The sequence below is a fragment of the Chlorocebus sabaeus genome, chromosome 10 (genome assembly GCF_047675955.1).
Source record: "Chlorocebus sabaeus isolate Y175 chromosome 10, mChlSab1.0.hap1, whole genome shotgun sequence".
Classification (NCBI taxonomy): Eukaryota; Metazoa; Chordata; class Mammalia; order Primates; family Cercopithecidae; genus Chlorocebus; species Chlorocebus sabaeus.
Genome location: NC_132913.1, coordinates 33,546,773 through 33,554,620, shown reverse-complemented (window position 1 = coordinate 33,554,620; position 7,848 = coordinate 33,546,773). Strand labels below are relative to the sequence as shown.

At 36.7% G+C, this 7,848-nt stretch overlaps 1 non-coding gene across 1 annotated transcript; it reads right to left on the bottom strand.

Annotated features, from left to right (window-relative positions):
* Nucleotides 1–6,913: 6,913 nt before the first annotated feature.
* On the bottom strand, nt 6,914–6,985 carry TRNAD-GUC (transfer RNA aspartic acid (anticodon GUC)). Its single transcript has one exon. It is a non-coding gene; the product is annotated as a tRNA-Asp (tRNA).
* Between the last annotated feature and the right edge of the window lie 863 nt (nt 6,986–7,848).

The window sequence follows — 7,848 nt, the reverse complement described above, 5'->3', positions numbered from 1 at the left end:
TGCATTCATTTATTTCAAGTAGAACATTAAAAAATGTATTATTATTAGTATAATTAATAAAGCAATATTATTGAATATTACATATCATAAAGACATTTCATAAGTTGAGGATTAAACTTGCAGTTATAACAGACATGTAAATACAAAAATACTTTTGATACAATTATAATTATATCTAAAATAAACTCATAGAGACTCTTATCTCACATATATTCTATCATTAACTCTTTGGGAATTCATAAATTGTATTTCTACTTAGTATTCTAGGTACAAGAAAATAAACCTTGGAAAATGTTTTAAAAACTTGTTAAATATAAATGCAGCTTCACAAGGTGATGGATAACAATAAAGTTTGCAGTTTCTTCTAGAACCAACTAGTCTTAGAAAAAAACTCATGCAAATTACATTCACATATATTCCTCACTTCAGAAATTTGGTCCAATTTTTACATTCAATGTATATTTTAATTCCTGAGACCTTACAGCATAAGACTTTGTGTTTGTGTGTGTTTGTGTGCGATCATCCTAAAATTCACTTCCTTTTATGCAATCCAAACAATGGATGCAAACCCAAATGAATTTTCCATTCTCAGAGGAATTCTTCCCAGAGCCATGAAGCCCAAGTAGGCAGTCACTCACTGCTCTTTGAAAACAGGCCGACGATGTCTAGTTTGAAGTAACAGACTTTTGGCAATAGTAAAAATTTAAAGGACCCGTGTCTGGTTTGCAGGAAGCAAAAAGTGATGGAACTAAAATGAACTGAAATGATTCAGATGTCAAATGAGAATCTGTTCCAAAATTAAGATTTATTGAAACAATAATGTCTCTGCCAATGCACTGTATTGGTGGGACATAGAAATTTTATGTTTTGGAGAAACAGCCAGAGGAAAACCAGCTGAAACTGCAGACAGTGTGACTCATTCATAACTTCACATTTTCTGGTTTTCTCCTGATGTCCTGTCCTAAGTAGTGCTAGGAGACGCATCTTCTTCCATTTTACCACCAATTAATTGGAAAAAAGTTCATTCTGTACTATGTGATTCTTCTGTTTACCTTTTTCCTAAGGGAGGAGGATCTTACAGGAATGTATCTGGCCTAAATATAAAGAAGAAGCTGGGGCAAAAGGTTTATTTTACTCACATTTCAACTTATAGGCAAAACTGAAATAGATCGTCTAAGGCAGTTGTGGTTCATACGTAAAATAACTGATCCAATATTTTTTTAAAAATTGGCTTTTAGTGGGTGCGAGGCTGTGGAGCCATGGAAAATAATCATTCACAGAACTCCTGACAGTTTTAATCACAGGATTCTCTGCAATGACTGGAAGAAATTGCTGGGTCACTTGTTTAGGGACAATTCAGAAACTGATGTAACATCACAGGATGACTTATATGGAACGGAACCACAACAAATAGATCATCGTTGAATTGATTTATTTGTTCTAAACAGGCATATGTTCATGCATCTACAAAAAATTGCATATTGTGGGATGAATCAAGTTTCTTTTCACTTTCTTCAAACATCTTACTGGTTTACCTATTAAACAAGAAATTTCCGTAGTAAAATAAACCTGGTATTGTTTTTCGTCTAAGAGTCTGTGAAACTGAAGTTGAATTTAGACCATATATATTATAAGACAAAGAGATCAATCATTTCATACTAATCCATATGTAACTCGAAACCAAATCGCTGCAAAATAAATTGGCAACTACCATATACTTTCTAATATGCTGCCTGCTATGGAGCTAAGATAAACTAAACCAGGGATTTAATTACAAATGAAAGCCAGAAGAATCTGAAAGAAGTAAGAGACGGGATAAGAATTTATTGTAATAATACACTGAAAGCCTCTATCTTTTTTTATTTCTTCTTTCCTAAACTCTCACCTTTAGATACTAGTTTCTGAAAGTTTACCTCAAAATCCCAAAATGTCACTGAGAGAATTAATGTAAAATATCTTCTCAGATTATTTAAAACATCCCATATGAATGCAAACAAAAAACAGGAAGTATTTTCATGCTCTAATTTCATCTACGGCCCAGCCATTCAATGATTATAAAGATAGTTTTCTCTCTTGCTTGCAAAATACTTGTCCTCTCTAGCCTAGGTGGTACCTATGTGCACAAGAAAAAGAGCAGATTTTCCATAAGACACTTAATAAAAAAGTCTATTATGATCACACTATTAATGACAGTCTTTTAGAACTGTGCAGTGCCCAACCTCAAAAACAATATATGCATATGGCTGTTTTAAACTTTAATTTTCTATACCTCAGGTTTTCCTTGAAGAGCTTTCATATCTCTCCATACTATCTTAACAGTAAAGAAACACACATTCACATCTAGAAATGCATCCTGAAAATAAAACTCTCTTAAAAAGTGATGACTTATCAGGACATCCACCACATTTCTCACTGGTTACAGTGTTTAAAACCAGATTTTGTTCCACTGTCTTTGGAAAGCATCATACTAATTTGGTAAACTAGTGTGATATGTGTAGTGATCAATATACTACATTTCATTTTAAGATGATAATCTAATAATGCATTTAGAGTTTTTTAGATGCATGCCACATTCTCAGATTCTTAGGGAGAAGCAATTCCTGTCAATTCTCAATATAGACTAATGCCAAGTAACATATAAGAAACAGACTCGGAATATTTTCCTGGCAAAATAAGTCTAAAAAACTAAGAACTTTGTGTTCTAGGACTTTTAGAATAATTCCACAGCAAGATCTGCTGTTACAATGAATTTGTGAAAACTAGAGCAACTTACACATATTTTGCTATATTGAAATATCAAGAAACAGATATGCATTTCATATGTATAAAAGCATAGATTGCTCTATGCGTTAATCATGACCATTTGTGTGCATTTTTTATTTTTATTACCTAGGCTCAGAGCAATCTTTGCAAAACAGACTCATAACAAACATGTAAAAGTGGAATAAAAAGCACATTCCCCATAAAGTGCTTGCACAGCACAGAAATGTAAAATTTTGGCATCCAGTCAGTTTTGTGTGGTATAAAAAACTTCTTATATTTAAATCCTCTGTATTTTACCAGTCTTTTTATGTAAAACTTAAAGTAGAATTGACTGTTTATCCCGGGTGATTAGGCCACGTGACGCCTTCCAGGTTGGGGAGCTCTCACTTCACTCTGTTTTCTATCAGCACTCCTCGACTACTGGCATGTGGGGCCAATTTGTTCCTTCTGCAGAGAAAGAAGAAGGGGTTTGGATTTAATTTTAAGCCTTGACATAAGGTTTAATTTGCTAAAAAGGGGAGGTATGCCATTGTAAATCTTGGAGGAGACACTAAGGTTGTGAGAGTTGTCAGCCCAATCTGTTTTAAGCATTGTTCGAGGTGTTTATGAAAGAAATTGTATTTCTTTCCAGACTCCACTCACCTAATTGAATGGATGCTTGGTTGCAAATACAATTCTATTCCTTATTTTGATCAACTATTTTTTTGAGAGAAGTATGATAAATTATAGAAGGTTTTCATATGAAATATGGGTTTATAGTAGACATGAAGATTAGATAATGTGCTATGAGTATGAAATTCATGCCAGGACAATAGTCACCTTATGTTTTAATATCTCAATACAAATAGAGGAGAAAGAAATACAATTAGTTGCAATGGGATAACTCAATAAAGAAATATAGGAGATTCTTAACCAAGAAGATTGTTTAGCATTGAGTGACGTTCATGTGGGAAGCTGGACAATCTTTGTTTTTTATGTATATAATTTTTAATTAAGATAGACTCACATGAACCTATAAGGTTTTGTTTGTTTGTTTGTTTTGAGAATAAGTCTTGGTCTGTAGCCCAGGCTGGAGTACAGTGGTGGGATCTCAGCTTACCACAACCTCCACCTCCCAGGTTCAAGAGATTCTCCTACCTCAGCCTCCCGAGTAGCTGGGATTACAGGTGCGTGCCACAGCACCCAGCTAATTGTTTGTATTTTTAATAGAGACGGGGTTTCACCATGTTGGCCAGGCTGGTCTTGAACTCCTGACCTCAGGTAATCTGCACACCTCCGCCTCCCAAAGTGTTAGGATTACAGGCATGGGCCACCATACCCAGCCGACTTGTAAGTTTTACTTGGGAAGATTATTGATAAGAAATGAAGGAATGGGGCTAATTTTACCCTTGGTGCTGCACTGCGTTCTCCATCCCAGAGACATTTGTAAGTGTGAGGGACTTCTGGATCTTATGATGACTGAAGGGAATGCTGCATCACATACTGAATGGGAACCATAGATAGAAAGTTCTGCAATGCATAGGACATATCTGTACTGCGTTGTACCATTTCTGACATTCCTAATATGCCAATAACTCAGTCAGAAAAAATACATAAATATCTCTTTACTTACTCCTAGAATGGTATACATGTGTGTGCCTATGTGTGTGAGATGTGTTGTACATGTGTTTAATAGTAGAGAAGCAACATAGTCTGGCATTGAAGATCACTGATTTTGGAGCTATCCTAAGTTTGTAATCCAGCTCAGACATTTGTTATTTTCTGTGATTTTGAAAAAGATGCATAAAATCTCTGTGCTTCTGTTGCCCATCTGTAAACTTGGGAGAGTAATAGTACTTTATTCTTGCATTTTCTTGAGCCTTAAATAATTTAAGATAAATCAGATACATATTAGTTGGGGTTCACCTGAGAAACAGAACCAATGACTACACAGAGAGATATATACAGAAGATGTATTGTAACAATTGTTTCACATGATTATGGAAACTGAGAGATACCAAAGTCTGCTGTCTGCAAACTAGAGAACTGGGAAAGCCAGTGGTGTAGTTCAGTGTAAGTTTAAAGGCCAGAGGACCAGGGGGGTTGATGGTGTGGCTCTCAAACTTGAAGGCCTGGGAACTGTGATGGGTTTCTGATTGGTATAAATCCCACAGTCTGAAGGTCTGAAGACTGGGAGCTATAACATAAGAGAGCAGGGGAAGATGGATGTCTCAGCTCAGTAAGAGAGAGCAAATTACCCTTCCTCGGACTCTTTGCTTTATTTAAGCTGTTAACACATGGCATGATACTCAACCACATTGATGGGGGCAATCTTTACGCAGTCGACCAATTCGAATGTTCATCTCATCTGGAAACACCCTCACAGGCACATCCAGAAATAATGTTTTACCAGTTATCTGTGTCTCCCCTGCCCAGTCATGCTGATACATAAAATTAACCATCCAAAGGTGGTTCTAAAGAACACTGCAGCAAAACAAAGCAAAATGAAATATAATAATACGTAATAACAAATCTGTATTTTTGATATATGGTTTAAATGCTAGCAAATATTATTAACTAATGTTTCTTGTGTGACTTTAGACCAACTTTCTACAAGAGACTATTTCTATAATATAATTATATTACAATTCTATAAAGTAATTTTTCTTGTAAATGAGCACTGATATAGGAAAAAATATTTTTAAGACTATTGATAGATAGAGTCTTATGGATGCTACTAAATTCCTGAGAATCCTTTCAATGCAAGCATTGAATGTTTGTATAAAACTTTCCTGTTCTCAAATATGTGCTAGATATCATGAGGGTACTGGTGAAGCATGTGGGTTCGGATCAATCTTTGAGGAGCCTGGGTTTTAATCAGGAAGAAGGCAAGACTGATACATGTACAGTTGTTCATCAGACAAATACCTGTAACATCTCCACTGCTCCGCAGGATAGGATAGGATGTTGCAGTAAATAAAACAGGCTACACAAGTCATGATGCCAGTGTTCTAAGGGCTTGGGAGAGTGAAGAATAAAATGAAATGTTTAATAGCAGATAGGATAAAGGTGAGAGAGAAAAATAAACCTATGCAGGTTGCTAGAGGGAGACGGGCTGAGAGTTTTCCAATTTTAAATAAGATGTTCAGAATTTTACATTTGAAGAAAGACCTGATGGAGGCAAGGAAGCCAACAGCAAGTAAAAGATTCCAAGAAGAATAGAAAATAGCACCCAGAAGCCCAAGAGCTAGAACTAGGCAGGTAAATTCAAGGAAAAGCAAGGAAGCCAATATAGCTAGAAGTGAGTGAGTGGAGGGAAGCTTGGGTGGGAGGTGAGTCAGACATAAAAGACCTGGATCACACAGGCGATTTGGACATTTAAGGACTTTGGCTTTTACTGAGTGAATTAGGAAGCCACTGGAGGGTGCTGGAAAGAGGAGTGATCTGATGATGTGATCTGACTTCACAGTTGTATAAGGATAACATGGCCTGTTGTGTTGAGCACAACCTTCCTGCCCCACCACCCCTCACCAACCTCCCCAGGACTTTAGGAAACACAGAGATCAATGTGGAGATGAAGATGATGGTAGCTGTGGCCATAGAGAGACATGATGAAATTCTGGATATATTATTATGCACAAGCCAACAGGATTTGCTGCTGAATTTATTGTTAAATGTAAAAATGAAGTCAAAGATGACCACAATCTTGTTAGGCCTGAGCAACTGGGAAGAGGATTTATAATCAACTGAGATGGGAAAATCTCAAGGAGCAGTTTTTCAGAGGGATAGCATTAAGAATTTGAACCTGAGCATGCTAAGTTTTTTTTTTTTTTTTTTTTTTCCTTGAGACGGAGTCTCGCTCTGTCGCCCAGGCTGGAGTGCAGTGACCGGAGCTCAGCTCACTGCAAGCTCCACCTCCCGGGTTTACACCATCCTCCTGCCTCAACCTCCAGAGTAGCTGGGACTACAGGCTCCCGCCACCTCGCCCAGCTAGTTTTTTGTGTGTGTTTTTTTTTTTTTTTTTTTTTTTTTTTTAGTAGAGATGGGGTTTCACTGTGTTAGGCAGGATGGTCTCGATCTCCTGACCTCGTGATCCGCCCGTCTCGGCCTCCCAAAGTGCTGGGATTACAGGCTTGAGCCACCGCGCCCGGCAAAGGTCGATTCTGTTAGCTTCCCCGTCGGGGAATCGAACCCCGGTCTCCTGCGTGACAGGCGGGGATACTCACCACTATACTAACGAGGACAAGCCATGCTAAGTTTTAACTGCATATTCGGCATCAAAGTGAACATGTCAAGTAGACAAGTGCATGTATTCCAGTAGACTGGAATTTAAATCAAAACTAGTTTCCATGGCTGTGTGGTTTTTTTCTAGTGACGTTAATCCACATGGGTGCAACATGTTTTGTTTATCTATTGGTACTTAACAAACTATTTCAATACCTAATGCCTTAAAACTACAATAATAATTTATTTTGTTCAGGGACCCGACATTTTGAGCAGCGCTCATAAACTATTATTCATCTCTGCTTCATAAAACATCACATATATCTATATATACACACATCTATATATACACACGTACATACACACACACATCTATCTATCTATCTATCTATCTATCTATCTATCTATCTATCTATCTGTCTGTCTGTCTATCTATCAATCATTGAGAGAGAGAGAGAAAGAGAGAGGTACAGTGTTGCCACTACTTACTTTATTTTATGGGACATACCTTCTTGTAGAAGAAAAAGAAAGAGGCTGTGAGAGTAATCAGAGGAGAAAAAGACCGCTTGAAGAATCTTGTAACAGGAAAGAATGTAGCACATTGGAGGAACTAAAGGGGGACCAAGGGCTGAAAGCAGGAGGCACTAGAAATCGTGTTTCTAAAAGAAGCCAAAGCGATTTGAAAGGTAAAGATGCTTCAGGGTCTTATAGAGTAAATTAACTATTTAGTTTATATCTTTAGAGAAAGGGGAAGAAATTGAAGTGTTTTAATTCATGGGTTAATAGGATAATACGTGTACTCAGTTAATATTTGTGAAAAAATAATGTAATAAAGAAAGAAAATAAAAACATAAGAATAGCAATGTTAATTGAAAATAGAAA